This window comes from Octopus sinensis, linkage group LG17, assembly GCF_006345805.1.
Source record: "Octopus sinensis linkage group LG17, ASM634580v1, whole genome shotgun sequence".
Lineage (NCBI taxonomy): Eukaryota > Metazoa > Mollusca > Cephalopoda > Octopoda > Octopodidae > Octopus > Octopus sinensis.
The window spans coordinates 27,400,449-27,414,194 of record NC_043013.1 but is presented as its reverse complement, the minus strand read 5'-3'; the positions used below and the strand labels follow the sequence as shown (position 1 = coordinate 27,414,194).

General features: G+C 33.2%; 1 protein-coding gene across 1 annotated transcript in view; it reads left to right on the top strand.

Moving 5' to 3' along the window:
• Positions 1–1,498: 1,498 nt before the first annotated feature.
• The window catches only part of LOC115221120 (zinc finger protein Xfin), a 34,883-nt gene continuing 22,635 nt past the window's right edge, over positions 1,499–13,746 (top strand). Inside the window, exon 1 of the mRNA XM_029791337.2 lies at positions 1,499–3,380. The gene's annotated coding sequence lies outside the window, so the exon portion shown is untranslated. The remainder of the gene's footprint in view (positions 3,381–13,746) is intronic.

Genomic DNA, 13,746 nt, shown 5'->3' with positions numbered 1-13,746 from the left:
TAATTTATCTTTCACTAGAACAGAAAATATGAGAGGGAAAGTTTACTGACGTAAAAATCATTTTTTGACGCTATATCGTAACAAATTTCAATCTATGAGAGAATAACCAAAGATTTTCCTCTGAGAAATCTTACAATCAGGAAGAATTATTGCCGATATCAACATGATTAGTATTTCAGCTTTGCATTATTTATAATTGAATGTACAATTATATTAAAATCATTTAATTGCCTACTTGAAGAAAAAGTAATATTTTAATATTTATTCTAGTTATTTTGAATCAAATGGTATTTGGTTCAGAATAATCAGATATGAAATTTCATATCATACAAGAATATTGGCAAAGAAAAATGTAAAATTCATTGCCAATAAATGAGAGAGAAAGAAAAATGTGTCAAAAAGAGGGAGAGAGAGAGAGAGAAGGGGAGGAGAAAAGATAGAAATAGAAAGAAAGAGAGGAAAAGGGAAAGACAACTATAATAAGAGAAATAGAGTTAAATAATAATTAGGGATACACATCTATAAGAAGCTATGTAGTCAATTTAAACATTTTAAGCATAAGACACTTAGGCAGTAACTTTTTACATTTCTCAATATATTTTCGATATGGTTAAAAGCGTAAGACGAATTATTTTCACACACGCACAATACAATTTTTCCAGATGAATCAAGCAGGCCATTTAAACCTGACTCCAAATGTTGATGATAGCAGGTTCCTTTTATGCTGATGACTAAGACATACCAACTAGGATTGGACCACGACACTTTTTATCACTCGATACTCCTTCTCCATTTTCACATTTTATTTGAAACGATAAATAGAAGCATTTCGCATGTAGCACAGAGAGAGGAGTTTGGGTTGCAATAGTTGTGTTGTATTAGAAGGAACATTTTGAAATTGCGATTGACAATTATAACGAATTAATTATATGTTATTGATGGTCAAAGCTTTACTGTTATTGAATAGGTGCAATATTTCAAATTAATAGAAAGTATTTGCCTGCAATAAATTGCAATGCCATTTTCCCCCTAGTTATAAACCAAATCAGAGTATCTTGAATTAACACTGAACTATCGTTAATGGTTTCTCAGAGTTATATGGCTACAAACCAGCGAGCCATACATCTATCTTAAATATTAATATATATATATATGTCACTTCCTATAGTTAGCAATATAGAAAAATATATTTAACTTTGAAGAGAACCGTCGACTACATACATATTTGAAAGGCAAAGCTATCAATCACATGGTTTAATTCGAGAACTGCATCATGTCCTAGCCATGATTAAGAAGCCAACGAAGCTTTCTTTACTAGTAGGCAGATTAACAAAAGTTAATGTCTACCCAGAAAAGCATGATGTCAGCATCACCGTTGTTTATTATTTCATTGATCTGCTGCTTTAGTTCTCGTCAGCTCTCGCGTACTTATTTCGAGTCACCTGCTGTGAAATTCACACAGCACACTCATAACTGTTTCTCTCTCTCTCTCCCCATATCTAGAGCTGACTAATGTTAACTACATACGCCCCACACATTGCTAATAATTTCACCAGTTTCATACAAACATCTCTAACAAAAATTAAAAAAAAAACCAACAACTAATTCATTGCTCGAACCTCTCGTTTCTACAAAACAACAGAACAGAGAATGTCAAAAATCATTTTCTAATTAATAATTACAATAAAATATTTATCAAGAGGATGGGGGAAAAAAACCCTAATTCAACTAGAATCTGAAAAATTAACATCAGCTTTCTATCCAACGTGCTATCAAGATCTCACGAATAACAGCAGCAGAATTCTTTCAAAGCCCACTGCTTACTTTCTGGCTTTTATTTTAAGACATGTCAGTCAGCTTTTTAACTACTACATGCAGCCAATGAAATTTCCCACAAGCACAATTCATTGTTGGGCGAAGCACTGTAAAAATATAGTAGAAGTCTTTCGTGTGGATTATTAAATGGACACAACGGCGATTTCTAGCAATTCCTGCTGAAAATCCAGTTGACCAAATCGAAGAAGGTTGGCTATTGTTGGCCACATTAGAAACATTGTGATTATACATATATATTAGTATTATTTTAAAGAAACCTTTACGATGGCACTACTTCCCAATTGAAAGAATTAAAGAAATCGTTTTCATTCTTCTCGAGTGATTCATCTGGATTGCAAGTCTACAATGAAATAAATTTTATTTCAAAGCAAATGAACAAAAGACAAATTTATTGGCAACAATTAAAATCGGCCGCTTTCTCCAGTTAATAATGTTCATTCAGGACTTTAATAATCTAGAAGAATGAGACATTGTGACAAAATTGGAGAGAAAATACAAGAAGAAAAAATATGAGAAGATTTCTGCAACATATTGAAAATGTTTTATTTTAATTAACTGTTAATTAAGGATTTGATTTATCATGAAACAAGGAATTGTTTCTGAAAGAGCATGAAGCACTTCCCTGATGGAATATTTTGAGTACAGGGAGAGAGATGAAAATATGTAAAACAATTGTAGGAAAATATTGCAAAAAGCGAACTACTTGGCTTTAAAAGAACGATTTGAGTTTTATAGTGAAAGAAAGTAGATGTTAAAAACGAGCTCAGCAATTGATTAGGGCCTTCCACTCGGATTACTATCTTCCCCCCATCATCAAGTGTTGCTGCTGCTGCTTCTTCTTGTGCTGACACCACACCGACATGGCAGTCATTAGACGATTGTGGAAAAGTTGGGTTATTTAGCAGCTCTATATCACTGACGACGTTGAGTGGAGGAAGAGAAGGAAAGCGAGACAGTGTGAGGAAGGGTGGGAATGAATGAGAGAGAGAGAGAAGATATAAAACAAGAGAGAGAATGATATAAAGCGAGAGAGTGGCAGCTTTTTATCGGCGACGCTGAGTGAAAGAAGAGATAGAGAGTAAACGAGTGAGGGAAAGAAAGAAAGAATAAGAGCTATAATGAGAGTGTGACAGCAGCTGCTGCTACTACTCCCCTTTACCTACCGACCGAAACTCAGGCAGGCAGACAGCCAGCCAGCCAGAATGAGTAGATGCTTGAGTGAGATGCTCCGTTGGCTAGCATGACTGCTTCATGAATATGTAAGCAGCACCAACAGGAACAATTTACCGTCGCCACTATTACTCTGCTGTTTCTGTTGGAACAGAGAGAGAGAGAAAGAGATAGAAACTAATATAATATTACTTCTTAGTCGACGATTAAAAGACAAACGAGAGTTTGAGTGCGAGGAGATATAAGGGATATTTAAAGAAACACCCTGGTCCTGCTGTTGTTTTCCTTCTCATTGCCAGCACCTTGCAACCAAACAATCTTATGGATGTCTACATGTTTACCAAGTTGCTTCCAAGAATCCTTTCCTTCTATAGGTAGGTAGTCAAAGTTTCTTTTCTTTCTGGTTTTCTTGAAGGTTGCTTCTGAAATCGGGAGACTTTTTTTCTGAAGGTAAAATAATGGAAGGGCAACTGCGAAGACTGCTATTGCTGGCTGCTTTGCCTTTTTGCTTTACTAGAAGGAGCTTCGACTATGTCGACCTGGCCATGTTCCACGTCTTTATTTCAAACAGATTTCGTCTTGCATGTTTGTTCGAAAATAAAATTTCGCCACACTCGAGGTCTTTTTCTCTTTATTTTATTGTGAGTATTGCCAGCCACATGCTTTCATATTTCTCAAACAACTGCAGCATTATTTAAAAAGAAACAACAAACGAACGAACAAGCAAACAAAAACTTTTATAAGACCTCCGATCGCTTGATTTGTTGTCGGATAACGTTTGCATGTATTTCATTTTTTAAAAAACCTGTAAAAGAAAAATAAAATAAATCGTTCCTCCTTTCTGTCTTTACTATAAACCATTCTCCTGTTGCCCTTCCATCTGGAGAAGAGAGTTTTAAGGTATTTCTTCTAAGTTTTCAGATGTCTCCAACGGACTTTGTTTACATGTTTCTTACTTTCTTCCCAATAACTCTGCAAGATCTGATCGACATTGTTGCCTTATCTACGATCTCTCCCAAGAATTTCTAATCTAAAGATGAACCATTTCTCTCTACTCTTCATGTCTTTCTGTTCCTTATTTTACCCCCGTTCTGTTTTCCACAAATGATTGGCAATTTTTTTCCCCTTTTTCTGTCATCGACAACACTTTGGTTATTATTATTTTAAAAATAAATATACTTCTTCTTTCTCATTAATCCTTCACTTTGTTTAATGAACTCTTAATTACCGTCTGGTGCTTAATATTATATGCAGCAATCTTGATCATAAATTTAAGGAGGACTGCTTTATACTCTCTGCCATCCAACCATAGTATGTCATTCGTCTTGTAGGTATTTTAAAAATAAACGGCGAGAAAGTGAAATGCTCAACATTCTTTTATTTTCGTGTTGGGCTGTTTTCTACCGGTTTAGGTCTTCTGATTGTTTCACCGAGGAGCAAAACAGCCATTGCTTAACTTTGTTTCTGATTCAACAATCTTCTTGTTTTTTGGATGTGGACGTCTACATACGCCTTCTTTTTCACTTGCCGTTGGTGCATAGAAAACATTTGTGTGTCTGTCTCTGTTTCTCTCTCTCTCTCTGCCTGTGTTGTGTGCTACTCTCCATGTCTTTGCTGATCGTCAAGAGTTGTGCTTGGCCACCATTGTCGCTTCTCTCTTATTGCTAATGTCGATAACGACATTCTCTTTGCTGGCTCTTCTTATCATCAGACCATCGTTTGGCCACAACCATAGACTTGTTCTAACACGCTTATATATTTTCGAGAGCACTTGACGGATTTTAATAAAACAATTCCTGCTAATTCAATCCAGTAAATCAGTTAAATTTTTTTTTTAAGTAACCAAAGAACTTTTGTAATTCCCTTTTACATAGTCTATAGCGCTACCAAGTTATTTTTTAATTTGCCTTTTGGAAATTTTTGCAATCGTAACTTCTTTTGTGTTATTTATTTATATATTTCTAACTATACCTCTCCGAAAGAACTTGTGTATGATTATAAAATGCGGGATTTTGTTACAATCGTGCTCTTGGCTTCGTGTGACCTTTACAAAACATACACACATGCGAAAATAAAACTTTGAGAAGACCAAACCATTGATGATACAATTTTGTTTGCTATACTCTTTAGTTTGTAATCGATGACCTATAGTAGTGCTATGGTATTGACCCAACAGATTGAAATCTATTTCCACTTTTCTTGAGAGTCATGCAATGACATGTTGTACCAATATTATCAGTTTTATTCCAAAAAACCTGTTATCGCATTGGAAAACAAACCAGCTGTTTCTTGCACATTATTTCTTTCAAGAACCTTTAAGACACTAAATCTACTCACAAACTGTTGTTTGCTGTTCTATTTTCGATCGAAATTATTAGGCAAGTAGCTTATTCATTAGTGCACTGCCGATTGAGTTAAGGGAAGCTTTCAGCTTTCTATGATGTGTATATACAATAATATGCTACAGTACAGTGCAGTTTGTTGGAGTGGCAATGTATCTATGGAGGGTGGAGGAGATTCTAGTGCAAACATTACTATACACACACCATTCTTCCTTCCTAAGTTCGAAGTTTATTCTGGTGCTAGTAAAGTAGATTAAAGTTAGTTATGGACAGATCTGCTCTGTATGTGTATATATTATATTTGACGGCTTTACCGGTTCAGTTCTATTTTGTTTACTTGTTAATTATGCATATTAATTTTCTTTTCATATAATATTCATTTTTTTTTCTGTATAAGCAACGAACTTTTTTTTCGAAAAATTCCTAGTCCAGTCTATTGACTGATTGTTAAGTAAGGAACCACCCATTCTTTAGCTGTCATACATGTGGTTTTGAACTTAATCTCCAAGCAACACATTTTAAAGCCATTTTAAATTGTTTCACAAGTTTTGGAAACTACATCCACCAGTGCGATTCGTAATTTCTTTGAAAGTTTATTTGGGCTTTGGAGATTGTATGGCCTTTTGTGGGTGTGGAGCAATGTTAATTTGTGCCTCTCGTGCTTCAGAAGCTAACATGCTAAAGCTCGCAACAAAGAAGTTATATCGCTGATCGCTATTCAAGAGATGTTCTCTAATCGATTTCTCGTTTTTAAAAGATTAACAAAAGAATGCAGACCGATCCCGGTCGTGCAAAAAGAGGGTGATGTGTAGTTTTTTAGTTTTTTGTGGGGGGGTCATTTCTGGTGTTTTCTATACTTTTTGCCGCAGCAGCGCACTCGCAGCCATAGCATCAATAAAACTAGAACTGCATTTTTTGTGTGTGCCTGTATTATAAAAGCTAGTGTGGCGATGAATCCAGTCTTACAAACCCACTAAACCACTCAACATTTTCAAATGAAAAGCACTGGCTGAACGAACCCATACATTTTTTCCCCTTCTCACAACAAAGACACTTTTAATAATAATAATAATTTTCTGGAATTGATTCTTGCCGACACAGACCACCATCACCACCGTTTTTAACCTAGTAAACTATCATTCAGTGTTGGTGTCTATCCTCCCTCTCTTTTAACCCAAGAACTACAATAATGGGCCAGAGAGTCTTCTATAGCATTAAGTGTTGCCTTTCACGTGAACAGTACCCCCCTCCAAAACGATTTCGATGCCTTTTCTGTTGCTGATCAACAAATAGCATTGTATGTGTGTAGTCGTCATTTAGGTTGACATGTACTTTTTTTCTCTCGTTTTATTCGAGTTGCTGGTTTCAACCAATAAAGTAAGATTTCTTTCCTTTATATATATATATATATTGAGAATACAAATATATTTACAAGTTCGGTTAAATATTTATGCGGTTCGTTACCTTACCAAGCCCCAAATTAGGTGCAGGTTGTGATCGTATCATCCCATTTATATATATATTTTAAGAAATATCAATTTACTTAAAGGAAGTGATTATTTATTACTTAATTAAATTAATGTATCTACTTTCTTCATCGTGGATCATCTTCATAATTATCATCATATGATGATATAGTGTTTGGATGAAAATTCAGATTGCATATCATTCTTCTTGATACTGATATATACACACAAACATGATGTCTACACACACATGCACACACTAAGCTGTGTAACCTTCTAACTCTGGGAAAATCAGGCAATGAGATCTGGTTATTTTTCATAACTTATAATTAGTCACGATAAACAGTCGAGTTTCGTAGAACTGGTGAAGAGCATCAGGAAGCTTGATTGAGTAATGTGACCATTGCCAAGACAGTGGTTTTTGTAAATAATAAAAGATATAGATATGTCTTGATTGCTTTCAAATTCAGCCGTGTCTCATTTTCGTTCTTCTCACGTTTAGTGAAAACATATTTGTATTCATCTTTACAGCTATTGTTTGTTGGTAATCAAGTTTTTTGATGTCTTGAGAATTGCATATTGTACATTTCATCAGATTTTAATACTTTGTTCTTTGTACCAAATCTAATTTGTTGATTTTACACACACACACACACGTGTGCGTGCGTGTATGTATGTGCAGATTTGCATGTATGTATGTATGTATGTGTGTGTGTATAAATATAATGTATGTATGTTTGTATCTATATGTATAATTCACAATTAATATACTGCATTGACTTCCATGTTTGATTTCAACCATCGCTAAAACTTGTTTAACGCCGTTGAAGGACAAGATTTCACCATTGGAAGTGTAACAGATAATTATTGTTTATTCCATTTTTGCAAAAAATATTACTTCCTGTACGCTATGTTAATCGTAAATACATACATGGTCAGTTGTGTCTGACCATTGCTCTCGAACTTCTTGTCGAGCAAGTAAAAAGTCTTGGTTTTACTTAGAATTCGAATGGATTTTCGTGTTGACCAGTTACTGACTTTTGAACCGAGATCTAAACAAGATTTCAATTGCTTTGGGATTTAGCCTCCTGTGTTTTGCTATTTCGAAGACGATCGTTTATAAAGCACGTTAAATTTAATTTATCCTTTGAGATTTAACTTTCTGCCAGATGGTTACTGTAAGCTATTATAGTTCAAGTTTGATTTCAGTTATTGTACGAGATAAGAAATAGGCAAACAGAGGGAGGGACCTGATAGTCTTTGTGAGTGGAATTTTCACTGAGGTTTGTTTTTTAAAAAAATACTATAATTAGATATATACATCAATAACAGAGCTGACGATAGATATACATTGGTGTGAATTACACTTTAGATACAACTGGTTAAAGTCAGAATGAATTTTTATTGTCATTTGCAAAAATCACTCGCCTACAGCGATCATATAGCGATATAGCTCACTTTGTGGTTAAACTACTAGATTTATAGTCTTTGGTTTACAAGCTGTCACTGGCAAAGTATATATTAGTTCCTTCAGTTGATCGAGTTGAAAATATACTTTGGCTACAGAAATTTAGAGACATTTCTTTGTATTACGCTTGAAAGTTTGAGAATGCAGCCAGTTTTCAGAACCACGATGTCAAATGAATCGCTGGTTTCATGTTGGTTACTTTTTTCTTCTTTCTATTAATGCTGTTTCGTTATGAGCTACAATTATTTGAAGCTATGTGAGCTGGTATTATTGGTTTTCAGAATCCTGAAGGTTAACATATGTAGAACGAATACTTTTGTTGCAACATATAACAATACTATCCATTCTCTAATTTTTTTTCTCCAAACTATTATTAGTGAAGCCTGCATAATTTATTTTCACAGTTCAGATCTGCTGTCCGTCATGTGGCTCGCAAAAACCACATGTAGCTGCTTTTCGAGATTTGAGTGGTTTTCACAATTTCTTGGCAAAACTTTTTTTTTTCTATTACAAGTAAAATATAGAACATCTTAAAATATTCTTAAACACATCAATGAATGCATTCTAAATATTAAACTGAAGGATTAAATATTGCATACGTAATAAATTTCTTGGTAATAAACAATTTGTAATATTGATATAATAATAAATAAAACAATGCTTTTCTATCTCATTATTTTTTCTTTAATTTTTCTTTGACAGCTCTTAAGCGCGCACGCACATAGCGAACTAATATATATATGTAAATCTTAGATTAAGCGAACTTAACCATGTCTTTATCCTTCTCTATTTCGTGTTTTTCTACATTGTCTATTGATATCTTTCACACAGAAAATATCTGGTGAGTATGTCTAGCAGTTTTGTGTTGGGTTGCTGTCACTTAATGTGCGGTCTTTATTTCCAATACATTCTATTTACAAAACAAAATGTGCTTATAGATTGATTGTTCGAATTCTTGGAATGTATAAATTCTCAATTAACCAGCTTTACAGCTATCAATTATTGCCAAACGTTCAAACTTCACTTTTGCCTAATATATTTAAGCCTAATTTATTTTAGTCCATACTCTGACTATGCGGCCTTCAAAACGAAATCTTGATAGGTGGATTGGAGTTCATCCAACTGAACTGAATTTTGCTAATAAACTAAAAAAGCAAACATGTCTTTATAAAACTTATGTTAAAGCTATATGCAGAGAAATCGTTTTCTCAGTTCAAAAGACTTGGATACAAAACGTTTTTGTACTCAATTCAACCCACTTCTAAAACGTGTAATGACTATTGATCTATCATTGTTTAATTCTATGACTTAAGATTAGAGATATTGTAGCAGTTCTCTCACTAATTTATTTTGCCTCACAGAAGATGAGCTATTTGTAAACGTTCCTGAGAATTCACTTTTTCCTTCTCTTCTTAATTCGATTTAATTTTTAGTTTTTTTTTTAATAATGCAATTTTCCAATTTGGGCTTTTTATTGCATAACGAATCCTTAATTCATTGGTAAGAGAAGAGGCATGTTCAATAATTATAGCTTAAATTGTAAAGATAATGCTTATGAAGAACATGACCAAAGCCGTTTAGTTACAGAATCTTTAAAATTGTTTGTTTTCTTCTCTAAAGAATGATTTGTTTATTAATTAACTCTATTTTAAATTACACTGTTTGTGTGAGAACTGCTAAGATATCTAAAATTGAAGGCATATAAGACTAGAAAGAAATTTTCATATATATATATATATTTATATATTAGCCAGATCAAAAGACCTAAACTCATAGGGTCTTTTGATCTTGGTAATAATTTCTCTATCTCTGTTTATAACCGTTTGCAAATCTTGAACTATATTCTTCACTATTGAACAATGATCAATAGTGAAGACACCAGCTCATAAGATCTCTGGCATCCTTTTAGTCTGACTGCTGTCTTCAGTAGACTAGCAATGGTTCTAGCTCTTACTTGAGAGCCTCTGTTGTATATTAGAATACTACTGCTACTGTCTATGCCACTTTTGGCTGTTATCACCTTGGCTTAATATTCATCCATGTACTTTCTTCTCTTCCTTCCTATTTTTATTTTATTGCTTCCCTTCAAAAGGAAATTATCAGCATCCTCACGTGGAAAAATTTTAGAGTAAAGCTTTTACAGTGCTGCAAGTAATTTAGTGATCTCTCTCGTAAGGATAGTATGTGGTTTCTTTCTGAAGCAGAGCTATAGTGAGAGAAACACTATGGCCATGCAGAGAAATGTAGGTCACCTATGACAACAAAGTGAGGTATGAAGCCATACTAACATTTAAAGGCAGCTAATTGCTGTTTTATTTTCTATCTCACTACCATTCCATGCTTTAGTTGGGCTTACTACATCATACCAGTAGGATTTTCTTTCGTCTCCAATCTAAAGAGAACAGAAATTTGCCCAATCATATAACATTTCAACTAAACTTGTGAATGTTCCCAAGCTTCTTTATTTGACTAATATATTCAGAAAGCTTTTTTTTTTACTTTCCAAAATTTATTCATTATGTTCTTTTTAATATTCTTGTTTTAACTTTTCATGTATCAACTGCTCATACACAGATGACTAATTCTATACTGGTGTATTAACCCTTTACCACTTAGATTACTCTGTGAAGTGTAATGCTTATTTATTCACATTGTTTTGAATATATCATGCATTATCTTGAAGCTTTGAGATTTCGATGAGGTGACTGTATATTTTTAAAATGACATTGTAGGGTAGGTGCGAGAGGCTAGATATGACCAGTTTGAGCATAAAAGAAGTAGAATATTTGGGCCGGATATGGCTGGTTTAAATACTAAACGGTTTAAATCCACTGCTTTTTTTTTTTATTATTAGTTTAATTTAGTTGCATTACCTCTGTATTGATGCAATGAAAGTATTGCTCCATAGCTGTTTCCACATCTATTTACCAATAATACTGGATTTCTGGTTAAAAGATGATTTTTAAACAATTCTTCTTCACTTAAATGGCTCATCATTATGTTTCACCTTCATATTCAAGATTAATTTGGGCTTGAATTTCCTTCTCTTCATTTTGATTTTCTGTAGGCTTTTGTGACCATATTTTCCAGTTTTTCACCCCCACCCCCCAATCTTAATTCCTTACTTCTTGCCTAAACTGTTCCAGTGCAGTAGTTTTCTTAATCCATTCTTTCTCACCTCAGATCTCTGTCATTACTGTTTAATTATGTCTTTCTTGGAAATAACTCATTGACGCTTCTTGTTTCTTTGTGGATGTTTTTAAGCTGAATACTGCTCTTTTGAACTTTTGTATTTCAGAGAATTGTAATTTTTTTCATTTGTTCTACTTGCTGCTTGAAAATGTTTCTAACATACATTTATTTCCCTTAGCCTATCTTTTGAACACAAAGAGACCTTCAGTGATAATATAAAGGAAATCCTTCCCACATCACTCAGAAAGCTTGCTTAAATATAACAGCTACTACTTGCCTGCTCTCTCTTTGCATAGATCAAGTTACCTAGGTAACAGATTATCTACTCCCTCCAAAGTTTTACAAAATTGAACATCTTGCACAGGTTTTATCTAAATGTTAAAATATTTGAAAGTGTATAAAAGTATCAATAAATAGAATGAAGTTTGGCATGCATATATATATATATATATATATATATATATTGATTGATAGATATATTGATAGATAGATATAGATATTTCAGTATATTAAATGAAGTTTAATGTTGCCCCTTCCTTTCATTGTAATACTGTTTTTGTGCAGTTAGCAAGGAAATATTAAATATTGATGCTCAAATTCCCTTCCAGGCATTATTAAGTATAGATTAAGGTTAGTTAGGTTGTAAGGGAAAGTCTCTTGAGGCAGCTGCAGCTCTGACAATAGTTGTAAAATAGGTAAATGTTGCTTATAATGCAAACACCTAGCTTAAACAATTTATCAGGATTATGTCATTAACTTATCTCCTTTCATTTTCTTCTTACAATTTGCATCAAATAGCCATTGTTACAGTTTAACTACAAAGGTGCCTAGCTTACTAACTGTAAAAATATGCAAAGGTACACTAGTTTGTTGGCATCAGATGCTACTTGCATTTGCACCTTCTCCAAGAATAGTTGCTTAATATTTGTTTATACAAATTCATATATACTTCCTTGCATTGTAAAATGGCTATAAATGCGCTGAAGGTAAAAATTTTCAAAACCAGTTTTTGTAGTAATAGTTACTTAATATCTTAAAAATCTTTGTGTGGATTTTAGTGTGAAATAAAACTGTTTTGTACTTTTGATGCTATCAATACAGCTCTCCCTATTTAATTTTTTTATTCCATTGACATGAATATATATTTTTAAATTCAAATATAAAATAAAGATATATATATATATAGTGTTTTGCTTAGAAGCATGATTTTTTTGACTTGAGGTAAATAAACAAACTACCCCTAATCCTTGTTAGAGTATCCATGTAAATGGAGTCAGGACAGGCTTGTTTGTGCTTGCATCAAGTCCTACAATAATTTGTAATGATGAAGTCAAACCAGATAATGATATTTTGAAAGCATTTAATATGTGTATTTCATAGGAAATTACATCCCTTCATGTAAAACTTTCAGTTAATACTTTTCAAAATATCTTGAAACGAACTGAAGAAGGCTTTGTGTGAGGGGATGTATTTCCTATTATAAATTCTGCAAGATCTGAAACCTGTATTAAATGCCTCCAAAATATCATTATTTAGTTTGGCTTCATTAGTACAAATATATATATATATATATATATATATATATATAGTTCTTTAGCAAGACTAATATTAACTGTGACCTCAAGTTTTCGGCCTGCTTAGCCTTTCTTGATGTAAAATAGTTCTTTTTTATTATAACTTGATATAAAAACATTTGTATGTGTGTGTGTTTGAGAATATGTAGGTCATTGTTCTGCATGTATGTATAATTTAGATGGCTTTGCAAAAATTTATAAATGCCTGAATATTTTGAACAATATTTTTATTCTTGGATGTCATTTTCAATGGCAAGTGGTATGGGTTATCTGGTAAACCATTCCACTAGGTTAACTGAAATATGTACAAATAATTCACCATTGTCTATAGTTGAACTTTGTACTTAAGAGTTTGTGAACAAGCTTTATAATTTCATTGTATCTCACTTTGTTTTTGGTAATATGGACTACTTTGGATCATCAAAACCATTTAAAACAACAACAACAAAAAGTCCTGCTACTCCCTTCTCTGTTGACCTTTTTTTTATAAGGTCATCAAGAAATGCATACAATGGCAAGTGATATTTGTATGACCACATGGTCTTAGGTATAAATCTTCTTGTGTAGTGTTTGTCCCCTGAGCAAGGTACTCTACTTGTTCTAATTTCTCTGAATTAAAAAAGGGGAATGATTTTACATTGACATACAAGACTATGATAGTAGTAGTAGCAGTAGCAAAAGTAGTAGTAGACTAACTT